Source organism: Pongo pygmaeus, chromosome 11 (assembly GCF_028885625.2).
Source record: "Pongo pygmaeus isolate AG05252 chromosome 11, NHGRI_mPonPyg2-v2.0_pri, whole genome shotgun sequence".
Lineage (NCBI taxonomy): Eukaryota > Metazoa > Chordata > Mammalia > Primates > Hominidae > Pongo > Pongo pygmaeus.
Window position 1 is genome coordinate 86918589 of NC_072384.2, and position 12346 is coordinate 86930934.

At 36.5% G+C, this 12346-nt stretch overlaps 1 long non-coding RNA gene and 1 pseudogene across 1 annotated transcript in view; one reads left to right on the plus strand and one right to left on the minus strand.

Moving 5' to 3' along the window:
- The window catches only part of LOC134737700 (uncharacterized), a 456000-nt gene that overhangs the window by 52081 nt on the left and 391573 nt on the right, over positions 1-12346 (plus strand). The window lies entirely within an intron of this gene.
- On the minus strand, positions 8953-10484 carry LOC129031239 (inosine-5'-monophosphate dehydrogenase 1-like; annotated as a pseudogene).

A 12346-nucleotide genomic window follows, 5' to 3' on the forward strand; every position in this document is an offset into this window, starting at 1 on the left:
GTATTTTACGTGATAATAAATCAGTCCTTTCTTAATATGTAACACCCATGGACATTTTTGAAGTTATGTCCTAGTAAAGTTGTTGGCATCTTACTTTTCTTAAAAAAGCATATCAAAATACAACAATATGTAAAATGAACTGTAACATTTGATCAGCAGTTCTATATACTTTACAATTATATATAAAACTCATAACTAATTTTGAAATTATGTTCAAGAAATGAAGAGGATCCTGTTATTTATTGGAGTTGAAAGTCCTGAACACTTAGTAAACCCTCCAATTTTTCTGGTTTAATGTAAGAGTAAATGTTGCTTTCGAGTTATAAAAGGGTAAATGTGATCATTTTATTATATAGGAAAGACATTTAAAGTAAAACGTTTACATTTTCATGAAGAATTCCAATTGTTATTCAAGTTTTAGTCTCATGTACAATTTATGTGTGTCATTGGCCAAAAATTTAATGATGTAAAATATCCGTAACATTCCTGGGGATTTTTGTTTATATTTTGGTTTTTTTCTTTTTCAAGGTGATGTAGATTCACATAGTTTCTGTTTCTTTTTCATTTTATGTAAAAAATGTAGTACTTTATTTTCCAGCTGATAGGTGGCTTCCCTGGCAGTCAAGAAATAACATTGTCTTTGGTGATAGACAGACTAATGTTTCAATTTCTATTTCTTGCTATGTGATAATGGAGAAATTTCCTGTCTATGGTTCTATTTCGTCATCTAATAAATTTTGATAAAAATGTCCATATTTTTGGAATGGAATGGCAAAATGCAAAATGCAATAACTTGTGTAATGTGTTCAGCTAAAGGCTTGTAATATGATGAGTTATCAGTAAAGGTCTCCATTGTTATCAAAGGCACTTCTCTAGAAAAACGTGACTATTCCCATAGTTGGTTGTTTTCTTTTTTCCACATTACAGGGTTGTTGCTTATTCATTCGTTAATAAAGAACATTTAAAATATCTCTTCAGAAGAGTATAATAAATAAGCTCACATTAATGTATTATTAATATGTACCTGTAATCTTTTAGGGGAATACATAATGACTTTTAATAAAAAATGTTGTAATCATTCTTGGGAAACTTCAATTTAGAAACCTATAAAACGTAATTTTTATTTTTTCAGAAAAAATTATACATATGTGTAATGAAGGGAAGAAGAATAACTTAATCAACTTTACAGCTAAATTGGCACTTTTAGTCTGTGATCAGACATTCAGTTGAAGTGATATTCTTTAAAAGAAGAGGAAGAATCAGTCGGAAAAGTGATCGTTAGTACAACACTACAATGTGTTGGTCATTAAACTAGCCTTCAAAATAAGAATTGAATAGGAAAATATATAGAGGGCAGATATAAATATATATAAATGTAAATATAAATATATAATATATATAAATATAAAGATATAAATAAGAAAAGGAAATACTCATCCAAGAAATCAGGGGACCACAGGGTTAAAGAGGGGAAAAAGAAACATGAGGAAAAGAGTTTAAAGACTAGAATGAACAAATAGGATTGATTGTTCTACTAATGTTTTTAGTGGCAGCAAATTCAATAATGAAACTCATCTCTCCTGCCTAAAATGAGTGGCTGTGTAGAGCAGCAAACATAGGGAAGAACATTCTCTGTTCCTCTCTGGATTGTCTTTTATGTCCCAAAATAACCCAGATGAAGTAATGAGCTGATATTCAACAATATCTTGAGTGTGAGATAGAAACGTTTAATAGTACCTATTAACCACATTTTTGGAAATACATGATGTTAATAGGTACATTATATCAATGATTAATTAAATATTTCACTATAATATTTTATATAATATAGTTATAATTAGAACATTAATTTTAAAATAACAATTTTCTAAAAATAAAATTAAAAAAATAAAGTTTTACCCAAAGAAAGAAGGATAAATCAGTTTGAATGTTTAACACTTTAGTTTTAGACTTTTGGGGGTATGTAATATTTCACATTCAGAAATGGAATACCTAAAAAGGAATCAATAAATAAAAATGTTACTTTTTAATTTAGAAATAGGATTTTAATATTTGATTTAACAGTAAAGCTTATATGGATTATATGATCATTTCTTTTGAATTTATTTCCAATTTGTCATATAAAGGTAATTATTTTCAGCAATTTGAAAGTTTTCTATTTAAAAATAAACTTTTTTCTTTTCTTTCTCTTCCTTCTCTCCAACTCAAAGTTTTTAAAAAATTGAAAAAAGTAACAGTTGATTTGCAATACTTTATAACTTTCTCCCCTCAAAATACGGGTTTAAATGCTCTTTAAGTTACAAATATTCAATGAGTCAGATGACCTGAATTTGCTCTTCTGTGACTTTCTGGGTTGATTTCAGAATTACTCTTGCCAACTCTATTTGAGAAGAGTCCAGTGATGAAATAACCAGAGTTGAAACCTGCTTGTTCAGAACATGACTTTAGCTACTATTGACATTTTCCTGTTTTCTTTAGTTAAGAAATTCAACGAATGTTAGCAAGGAGAGGAGGGACCCAATCTTCAAGACTACTAGGGTGTTATTGAAGCCAGCTGTAATTTAGTGTGTGTGAGTGTGTGTGTGTGTGTGTGTGGTGTGTGCATGTGTATGTTTATATGTTTTCAAGTGATATTTAAATTTTTTTAACCAACATATTTTATCAAACACCAAGATGTCATTATCCATTCTAGATATTTGATTTAAAAAATTTTTAGAGTCTAAAATTTGAAAACATTTCCACGATGCCATTATTTCAGATCATTAATAAAATATTAAATATGGATATACAAATTTATTTAAATATACTGGTTTCGCCCTCTATTAGGAAGATATGTGTCATTAACTGATAAAAGTCAAACTTTAACATTTGGCATTTTGATTTGACACTACATAGAAATGAGGGATAAATATAAGCATTTTTCACAATGTATAATTAATTCAAACAAAGAAATTACTCAAGTGACAGAGATGAGAAGATATTTTCAACTCAGTGTCACAAGTAGAAGCTGAAGTCCTGGGATTCTATTTGGTAAGGAGGTTAAAATAATATATACACCTTAATGACTGAAGTTTTGCATTTTAGCATCTAAATGGGTACTGGAAGTAGGGCTTCAACAAATACAGAACCTGTAAAATTTAGTTTACCTGTGAAAGGAGGACTAGCTAAACTTTGCCACCAGTCTAAGTAAGTAGTATGGAGTACTGTTATTTCAAAGTTATCTTCAATAAATTGAAAACTTAATCCATTGTGAAACTGTGAGATTGACTTAATTTGTGAGACACAACCCCAAGTCAAGGAATTGACCTAGGTGCCAGCAAAAGCAAAAATAGTCATTTGTAATCGTATACCATCTCAAAATGTTATTTAGGTTTTATTGGTTTATTGAGAAGAGACAACTCATTAGGAAAACACATTTTATTTTTAATAATTGTCTCTGATTGCAGTCTGGAGATACCCAATCCTGTATCTCTGACAGAGATTAGCCTATTAGCTTCTAGAGTTGCAACCATATAAATGGATGCTGCTTTGTGGAACACATTAATTGGTTCTTCAGGGTCCTATGAGTGTCTTTCCCTTTTTTGATGTGGAAATCTGAACCCCTGGTTCTAACTTCTTCCTTTTCTCTTTAGCTCTTGCCATAGTTAGTGGCCCACAACTTCATGAGGGTTTACCAAAAAGACAACTGATGTCTTTAGAAAATTGTGAGAAACTCACATTCTGTAATTTTTCCTGTTCTTGTTTCTACCTTGGGTTTTCCTGGCCAAATAAAGAGTTTTGCTAAGTTTAGCTGAGAAATACTCATACCTGACTTAGAGGGAAATAAGTGGTTTTGATAACTGCAAGTTGTTTTAGTGATCCTCTTTCTTTCGCCTATTCCTGTCTGCAGGAAGGGAAAATATTGCATTTCTTCCACATGGAGGGGTGTGTGAAGAGAAATAAAACTTTTCGCTGTGAATGTGCATCCCAAAAAAATACACCTTTTTCTAACTTTCATCTTGTACTGAATTAAGAGTGAGGGTGGTAGTTCTGGTTTTGCAGGAGAATTGCCTTTCAGCAAACCTTTCAACGGGTAGGTGACATGAAGAGCTGAAAAATCAGTGTATTAAGACTTGGGATGCTTACTGCTTTTCTCTCATCTAGGAGGCTCAGCATCCATTTCTGGTACCCAGGACCAAATAACATTTTGTTATAACAGAGTAGAAATAAAATTTAAAAATATCCAGTAAATTTAGAATTGAAAATAGTAATTAGTATTATTATTCACAGAATCTAAAGGAAACATCAAATTATGCACTTTGAAAAAGAAGGAGAGGGAACAATGAATAGGATGCAAAATCAAAGAAATTGATTAAAGTGTGGATTAACATCTCTGCAAAGAAATGAATTAACCTGTAGATGAATCTAAATAAACAACGAATGTCAAAAGCAATAATAAAAATAATGGTGATGACTAATTTTGAGTGCTTTAAAAAAAAGATGGAGCTCAACTTGAATGAAAAAAATCAGAGATAAATGACTAGAGTTAAAGCTCAACTTGCATGAAAAAATCAGAGATGAATGACTGGAGTTAAATCTTTCTCAAATCTCATTTTCTGGAGGGAGCTAGTGATAGTGATTAAATTTTCACTCTGTTAGGTCAAGAATGCATGTAACATATTTAAGGATAAACTCTATAGAAGAGCAATAGAATTTAAAACAAACACAAACTAATAAAAGACTCAGTTGTTTTAATAAAGGAAAGAGCAATAAGTAAATTTTAAAAAGATACTCCAAGCACTTGGGAGTTGAAAAAACTAAGTAAATAAAAACCAGGAGACATAAAATAAAATACAAAATGAGGTATTAAAAACATAAATGCTAATGATAAATTTACCTCTTAAAAGATAGGTAATTTCAAATTAAATTTTAAAAATCCAGTTGTGACCAGGTACAGTGACCCATGCCTGTAATCTCAGCACTTTGGGCGGCCAAGGCAGGAAGACTGCTTAACCCAGGAGTTTGAGACCAGCCTAGGCAATATAGTAAGACCTCATCTCTACAAAAAAATATAAAAATTAGCCAAGTGTGGTGGCGCATGCCTGTAGTCCTAGCTATTCAGGATGCTGAGGTGGGAGCATTTCTTGAGCCCAGAAGGTGGAGGTTGCAGTGAGCCGTGATTATGCCACTGTATTCCAGTCCAGGTGACAGAATGAGACCTGTTTTGTCTTTTTTTTTAAATCTAGTTACATGCCGTTTATGAGAAATACACCTACACATGATCATAATGAAAAGATGAAAATAGTGAAATGTGAAAACATATGCAGGCAAAGATGAACCCAAGAACTATTTTGCAATATTAATGAAAGGCAAAATAGGCTTTGAAACAAAAAGGACTTTAAGGAAAAGTAATGGTCTAATTCACTAAAAAATACAGCAATCCTGAATACCTATATGTTAAAAGCAAATAATATCCTGAAAAAATGCATAAAGTAAAAATCAATAGTATTAAAGTTGAAATGGACAAATTATCAATTGTAGTGGGAGATTTTGACATAATTTTCATACAATGACAGGCTGCATATATAGAACACTACAAACAATAAGTAGGTGAAGCAAATTGTTTTCAAACACCCACAGAGTATTTTAAAAATTTATTTTAAAAATTTATGTACCATAAATTTGCTCTTTTTTCATGTAGAGTTCTTGCAATTTTCTTTTGCCTTTTCTAGAAAAAAATATACATGGAATTACTCTGTATATTAACTTTGGAAAAAGGTTTATTTCTCAGAATAATAGAGTTAAGATTCATTTATTTCTTGCATGCATCAATACTTTATTCCTTCTTATTGCTGAATAGTATTTCATTATATGAATGCATCACATTTATTTATCCAGTCCCCAAGTGAGGGACATTTGTGTTGTTTTCAGTTTCTGATGAAACTAACACATTTGTTTTAAAATTACCATATTTGTGTGAATATGGGTTTTTATCACACTTAGGTAAATGCTAAAATGTGGGGTTATTGAGCTGTTTGCTAAGTGTATGTTTGACTTTATAAGGCATTGTTTTCTAGAGTGGCTGTGCCATTTTGCATTCTCTTCAGCTATGTATGAGAGTTTCTGTTGGTTTACATCTCTGCTAGCACTTGGCATTGTCAGTTTTTTTGTGTGTTTTCTTTTATAGGCATTCTAATAGATATGTAATTGTAATTTTAACTTAAATAAAGTAAAAGATAATTTTATAATTATCTTTTAAATATATTACTGGATTCAGATTGTTGAGGATCTTTTTTGTTTATGTTCATGAGAAATAGTGCATTGTAGTTTACATTTATTGTAAAATTTTTTGTTGATTTTGGTATCAAGGTAATCCTGGCTTCATAAAATGAGTTGGGAAATATATACCCCTCAGCCTCAGCTTCCTTTTCTGCAAGAAATTATGTGAAATTAGTATTATTTCTTTGTTAAATATTTAGTAAAATTTACCATCTGGGACTAGAGTTTTTATTTTTGGAAGTTTTTAAATAAAATATTTAATTTTCTACTAGATGAAGATATAGACAATTTACTGTTTAGTAAGTTTTGGTAATTTACATTTTTCAAAGAAGTGGTCTATCACATTTAAGCTGTTTAAATCATGGACATAGAGTTGTTGGTACTATTAGTCTTTTAATATCTGTGGAGTCTGTGGGAGTACATGTCTTTCATTCCTTACATAGTTAATTTTTGTTTTCATTTATTTCAAAATATTTTTCAAGTTCCCACTCTACTACTTGTTTGACTCATGGTTTATTTAATTTTCAAATATTCAGGTGCTTTACAGATTTTTTTCTGTTACTCATGTTTGGAAAATATAATGTATAAGATATACAAAATATAATTTAATTTTTTCTGAATTTGTTGAGGTGTTTTATGGTCTATGTTGGTGAATGTTCCATGTGCACTAGAGGAGAATATGCATTCTGCTACTAGTGGGCAAGAGTGTTCTACAAATGTCAATTAGGTCAAGTTGGTTGATAGTGTTGTTCATGCCTTCTGTGTCCTTACTGATTTTCTGTCTACTTGCTCTGTCATGTCCATTACATGTACATACATTGGAACCTTTCTAGAAATGTTATAAAATTTGCTTTCAAAAGTCATATATATTTTTATAAACTGAGAGGAGAAAAATATTAAATTATATTTATTCAGATACCCAACCATTTCTTTTGCTTTATCCTCATTCTTAAGGTTACAAGTTTCCGTTTGTTATAATTTCCCTTAAGTCTTGTTTGGGTTTAAACTATTTTTCTGAACTTCTTGAATTTTTTCTGTAAATTTATGTTTTTCACTGAACTTGGAGGAAGTTTTTCATCCACTATATCTTCAAATATTTTTCTTCACCAATCATTTTTTCCCTTTACTTCATAGATGCCAATGACACCACTACTAGGTTTTTTGAATCTTGTTATTATATTATCTACAGGCCCTAGAGGCTCTGGCCATTTTCATTTTCAATCTTTTTCTCTCTGTTATTTAGACTAGATAATTTTTATTGATCAATTTTTAAGTTTACTGACTTTTTCCTCTGTCATCTCTATTCCTTATTGAACCTGTCTAGGGAATTTTAAAATTTCAAGTGTTGTGTTGTATTTTTTATTTTTTAAATGTCCAATTTTTCCCTTTCCTTTTTCCAATAGTTTCTATTGCTCTATTATGAACGTCTTTATTTCCATTAATTTCAAGAGCATTCACCTTTGCCTCACGGAGCATGGTTATAATAGCTACAATAAAGTCTCTATTCCAACATCTGGTTCATCTTAGATTTGACATTTGTTGATTGTTGTTTCAGTGGAAAACAGGTCCAATTTTTTTTTGATTATTTGTATGTTGAGCAATTTTGCATTGCATCTTCAAAATTTTGAGTAATGTGTTGTGAGACTCTGCATCTTGTTAAAATCTTCTGAAGATTTTTTTGTTTACTAATAAATCCAGTTGGGTTCAGACCATGAGTTCTATCTTGCCTTCCACTGGTGCTAGTTCGAATGTCAGTTCAGGGTTTAAAGTCTTTATTGTTATCTGAAACAGTCAGGGATTAGTGTAAGACTTTGGAGCTGATTCACAGACAGTTCTTAAAGCTTTTGCTATGCTTCTTTGGATGTGTTCCATTCAGGCAGAGTTTGGGGGTACACCAGGGAATTTTCTTCTTCACTTCTTATTTATTTATTTTATTTTTTATTTTTATTATTTTTTTTGGAGGTGTTGAGACCTGCTTGATGTATTCCGATTATTTAATACACAATTACACAATTGTGATCCCAAACTGTGCAAAGTGAGCCTTCAACTGCAGCTGAGGAGAGGGCAGGAATGGTATACCTGGGGACGGTGGTGAGTCAGGAATGACGGGGAGGCGGCCATGATCAGGGAAGCCTCCTCCCCAGGGCCAGGGACAGGGGAGTGGCCGGAGGAGCAGGACCCAAGGGTAGCCCAGGGCCGGGGAAGTGGGCAGAGACCTCCCGTTGGCCTAGGTCAAGAGCTCAGAAGTGCCACATGGCTGAGGGGGTAGTGGCCCGGGAAGTGCCAGAGGCAGGGCCAGGAGAGCACCATTTCCTCGGGGGCTGGGGGCAGGGAGGTGCCCTACAGGAGAAGCCAGGAGGGGCCTCTTGTCCCTGTGGTGGGGGCTAGGCTGGAGCAGGCTGCAACAAGACAGACCTGAGGCATATGCAGGGCCTGAGAGCCTGGCTGGCTGGGCTGGTGTGTGTGTGTTGGGGGGTTCCCAGGGCATTCTGGCCCAGGGAGCAGTCCTGACTCTGCAGGCGATGCCTAGCAAGAGGCCGCAGACCCCTCAGAACTTCCCCTCCTTTCTCCCTGGAAAGGAGCTGGGGAACCTATAGTGCAAATCTGTGGACCACTCAGTTATGCAGGGAGGCTGTGCCTGAAAGTGGACACTGGGGTGCGCCCCTTCCACCACCTTGGGCTCCACCGCTGTCCTCAGTACAGCCGCTTCTCCTAAGAGTGCAGGCCACGGACGCCACCCTTGATCTGGGCCGACATGGTCTGCTTCTCAAACTTCAGTTCTTCTGAGTACATCATGGACTGAAGGACAGATAGGCTGCGGCCCGATATCCTGGCAGCCGGGCTGGATGCCCGCTATGAGGTAGGACACCAACTTATGAATGGATCCTTTGTTCTGGATGGAGCCCAAGACACCTTGCGCGATCTTCACCTTATTCCCCTCGCTGACGTATCCTTTCTGGCTGCTGCTGTTCTTCTCCATGGCATCCAGTGAGCCCATGCCCTGGTACTTCTTGAGCCGCACCCCATCTGAGAAGAAATACTCGCCGGGGTCCTACGTGGTGGTGGCCAGCAGGGAGCCCATCATCACTGTGGAGGCTCCAAGGGCCAGGGCCTTAACCACGTGCCCCACGGTCTAGATGCGGCCATCGGCTATGATGGACACACCAAAGCACAGGGCATACTCGGCCACCTTGTACAATGCAGTGCCCTGGGGCCCACCGCAGGCCATCACTTCCTGGGTGATGCAGATGGAGCCACAGCCCATACCTAGGCGCAGCCCGTCCACCCCAGCGTCAATCACGTTTTTGGCCTGGGCTGCTGTCATCCCAGTCCCCTGGAGGTGGGAGTACTTCTGTTTGATGTAATGCACCGTGGCAATCTGATACACCGAGTTCCCTTGGGACGAGTCCAAGACTACGACGTCTACCCCCGCCTGGGTGAGCAAGTCCAGGCAGTATTTGTTATCCTCAGGGGTGCCCACAGCTGCCCCGTGCAGTAGCTGCTTGTGGGAATCCTTGGAGGCCAGAGGGTAGTCTCAGTTCTTCTTCAGGTTGGTGCAGGCGATCATGGCCACCAGCTCATTGGATCATTGACGAAAGACAGCTTCCCTTTCTTGCTATGCTGCAGGATCTCATTTGCCTCTTTAAACATCAGGCCTGTTGGAGCCAGCACCAGCTCGATCCTTGGCGTCATCACCTCACTGAGGAGGGTGGTGTGGTCCTTCTCAGCAAGAAAGTTGATGTCTCTGGAGGTGACGATGCCTACCAGCTTGCTGCCTATGGTGCCCGTCTCAGTGATGGGGATGCCAGAGAAGCCATGCCGCATCTTGGCCTCCAGCACATCACCCACAGTGTGCGAGGGGGTCAGCACCACTGGGTCCGTGATGAAGCCCTGTTCAAACTTCTTGACCTTCCGCACCTCCTTGGCTTGGAACTCTGGGGTGCAGTTGTGGTGAATGAAACCAATACCTCCCATCAGAGCCATAGGAATGGCTATGTCGGCCTGTCACAGTGTCCATCCGGGAGGAAATCAGCAGAGTCTTCGGCGTTGATCTTCCGGGTCAGGGCTGAGGTCAGGTCTGCTTCATCAGCTATGAAGTCTATGAATCCTGGGAGAATCAGGAAGTCGTCATAGGTGAGGCAGTCGGCGCTGGCAAAGAGCTGCTGCGCGGGGAGCCAGTTATCTGGCACATAGTCGGTGCCGCCCCTGATCAGGTAGTCCGCCATACTGCCGCGAAACCATGCGACATCCGCGCGCAGCTGTCTGCTGCTGCTGCTGCCCCTGCGCTGCGGCCGTGCTGCCGCTGCGAGCCGGGCGGGCCCGCTTCTCTCTCTCTTTTTTTTTTTAAATAATTTTCTCTCACAGAGTCTGTCAGGGTCCTCTTTTCTCAGTCCCTCTGGCCAGGAGTCTTCTGTCTAAGTCTTCCACACAGTTGCACAGTTCTGTGTTATTGGATATACCCGGGGGATGAAGTAATGAAAGAAAAGACTGAAAATAAAAATGGGAATTCCTTCCACAGTCTTTACACACAGAGGCCCCTAGAGGCCCATTTTCCTGGTTCCTCTGTCCAGAAAGATGGATTTCTAGGGCTTACATTCATGCTGCTGCCTCTACATGCACTGAAGCTGGTCAATGAAGCTGGCCTTGGGGCAGAGGGAGAGAAAAACATATTGGGATTTCACCTTCAACCTCCACTTTCCACCTCTCAGCGTCCCAGTTACTTAGTACTCTGACAGAAAACCGGGGTTTTCTCAAAGTTTTTGCTGTCTGTTCCCATCACATTGTTCCCTGATTTGGCCCATCCTTAAGTCAAGACCAGATGATCTTGAAGGAAAATATCCTAGGAAACTCACTATTGGCATACTGATCATTTTTTGAGTTTTGATGTCCCTTCTCAACCTTCTTGCTATTATTTTGTTTCGGAATCACCCTCAGGTAAGTGTTTTAGTATTTTGTCCTGAATTTTTAATTGTAATGAGTGAAAGAGAAAGATTCTAGCAGGCTTACTTCATCTTGGCTGGCACCTGAAGTCCATCCATAGGATATATTTTTAAATTGTTCATGTACTTGGCCACAAAGAAAGTCTCTAAGAGTTGGGAACACACAAAACATGTTCTCTGAAAACATTGCAATAAAATTAGTAAAGAATGCCAAAATGTGCTTTTCCAAATATTTTATAGCTTAAAGCAGAAATTATATTGCAATTTATAAACTATTTAGATCTGAAAAACAAGAGAAGCACAACTGATAGACTACAACAAAAAGTATACTCACAGGAAAAATGTTAATCTTAAATGTCTGTACTAGGACAAAACAATTGGAAAATTATTAGCCAAATATTTAACTGAGGAATGTTTAAGTGAAGAAGTTAGAAAAATAGTAAATCTTAAGAAGGTAGAAAGAAGTAATAATAACAGAAATAAAGGAATTTAGAAAACCAAGCCACAATAGGGAGATTCAGCATAGAATAAAGTTTATTTTTGGAAAAGATAAAAAACTTACACAAACCTCTAACAACATTAATCAGGAAAAACCAAAAATAGTCTACATTTTCATATTAAATTATTGAATAGTAAATTATGTATTTATAATATTTAATATAAAAATATATATTTAATGGAATATTTTCTAGAGAATTAAACCTTATTAAAATGGATCCAGAAAGATATTTTAAAACTGAATACACTTACATCCATTAGGGAAATACAATCAGTTGGGGAAAAAAGCAGGAGTCCTAGTTATTGACATGCTTTTACCAAACTATCAGGGAATACATAACTATTAACTTTTAAATTTTTCTAGAGAACAGAAAATGTGTTCCTGGTCAGACACTTACTAACTGTATTCCTAGGTAAATGCTTAGCACTCTCACTGGCTTAATTAGGATAATGACCAGAGTACCTACCACATAGAACTGTGATGATTAAATGGCAAAAACAAAAGAGATATGCTAAGAGCACTGACTGACACATAGTAAGTGCAAAATAAGTGTTAGCTATTCTTTTTTTCTTATTATTATGGTACCAAAACCAGACAAGGTTAGTGCTTAAAAGAAATTCTTTAGACCAGTATTACTTAATATAGATGT